The sequence below is a fragment of the Pseudorca crassidens genome, chromosome 14 (genome assembly GCF_039906515.1).
Source record: "Pseudorca crassidens isolate mPseCra1 chromosome 14, mPseCra1.hap1, whole genome shotgun sequence".
Taxonomy (NCBI): domain Eukaryota; kingdom Metazoa; phylum Chordata; class Mammalia; order Artiodactyla; family Delphinidae; genus Pseudorca; species Pseudorca crassidens.
The window spans coordinates 53325297-53327321 of NC_090309.1; positions in this window are offsets into that span (position 1 = coordinate 53325297).

Consider the following 2025-nt stretch of genomic DNA (forward strand, 5'->3'; position numbering starts at 1 on the left):
TTTGATCCAGCCCCAAAGAGCTCCTGCCAGGGCCTGAGCTCTGAGCCCTGAGCCTTGCAGGCTGGCTTGGGGCAAGTGGGAGAATTCAGGAGCCAGAAGGGGCACAAGTCCCAGTCTATTGGTCTTACCTGAAGTCCCTTCCAGTCCTAGACCTCTTCCCTGGGTCCTGGCTCTGGCCCCAGTTGTCTGCCATGAACCTCAGAGAGTCCTGGCTCATACCCTGAGACCTGCTTCTCACCAGCTCTGCTCAGCTCTTCGTCAAACAGGAAGCAGGCCTTATCGAGCTCTGGTTCTTATAGTTTACCATATATCAGAATCACCTGGGAGCTGGTTCAAAGTACAGCCTCCTGGGGCCCTTGCTCAGATAATCTGATCCAATAGGTCCTGAGGCCCAGGAAACTGCAATTTTAACAGGTGCCCCAAATGTTGCAGGTGGTTCCTGGATGACACCATGAGAAACTCGCTGTAGAGTGTTGGGGCCTGGGTGATGCCCAGATCAAACTGGGCCAAGCTAAGCAACCTCAGAAACATGGCAACAGGCGGGCTGGGAATCCAGCTTTGCCCAAATGTCAGGGTCCTCTTGGTCATTAGAGGACACACCTGGGCCAGGCCCTGGGCCCGCTGACCTTAGGGGACCTCCCACATCATAGCAAACATTAAAAGGCACCCATACCCCATTCTAAATATCTCTTTGCTCTAGAAAATTTGGAAGGACTTTTATACTTTTCAGCTTTTTAAAATAAATTATCCTTATTGTTCTTATTATCAAATATAAATACATTATACAATAATATAGCTACTTATTTATTAGCCATTTATATGACAGTAGTGTTGAACTGTAGGTAACCATTGACATTTCCTGGGTGTTTAATTAACATTTACTGATTTCAAATTAGAAACTTCTGTGTCTTGGAACCAATGCATTTTAAACTCCGGTTTCAAATATTTTCTAGGGGCCCTTAAAAAGCCAGCAGGCCTGGGACTTCCCTGGTGGCTCAGTGGCTAAGAATCCACCTGCCAATGCAGGGGACACAGGTTCGTAGTCCTGGTCCTCGAAGATCCCACATGCCGTGGAGCAACTAAGCCCGTGTTCCGCAACGAGAAGCCACCGCACCGCAACAAAGAGTAGACCCCGCTCGCTGCAACTAGAGAAAGCCCGTGCGCAGCAACAAAGCCCCAACGCAGCCAAAAAAAAAAAAAAAAAAAAGCCAGCAGGTCCAGGGCATGGTGCCCATAAAGAGGTACTGCGCCACCTAAGTCAGCTTTTCTGAAGCCATTCGGGGCTGGGCGGGAGGCCTGGGTTAACACAGGCATGGGGAGCCTCTGTGTTGCCACACAAGCCCCGGGAGCCATCCTGACGCTGCTGGGCTCAGCGTGGCAGATGTCCATCTGCCACCTGGGCACTAAATATAGCCCATACACAGAGCCCTCTCTGCCTGGGACCTGCAGAGTAGGCTTAATTGGCTGGAATTGCCACAGAGAGAAGCTCTGTTAAAAGGAGTTGAAAAAAGGCTTCGCACCACAATTCTGGGATGTGGAGGTTCGTAATTAGACAATGGATTTTTTCCTGCCGGCAACACAGTACTGCTGGATTTAGTCACTGATAAATCCTTCAGCCTGATGATCTCAGGTGTTGAGGTCAGGCCTGTGTAGGTGTCGGGGGCATACTCGCTTTCCGTGGAGAGCCGACAAAGTAGGACGTTTCCCCCTGACTGTTCTGATCCTTAGTGCTATGGACCCAGTGAGTGTGTCCCCCTAAAATTCACATGCTGAAGCCCTAATCCTCAGGCTTTCTTTGAAGGTGGGACCTCTAAGGAAGTGATTAAGGTTAAACGAGGACAGGGACTTCCCTGGTGGTCCAGTGGTTAAGACTCTGCACTTCCACTGCAGGGGGCGTGGGTTCGAACCCTGGTCGGGGAACTAAGATCTAGCATACCAAGCGCAGTGAGGCCAAAAAAGAAAGGTTAAATGAGGACATAAGGGTGGAGCCTGATTCAGTAGGACTATTGTCCTTACCAGAAGGGA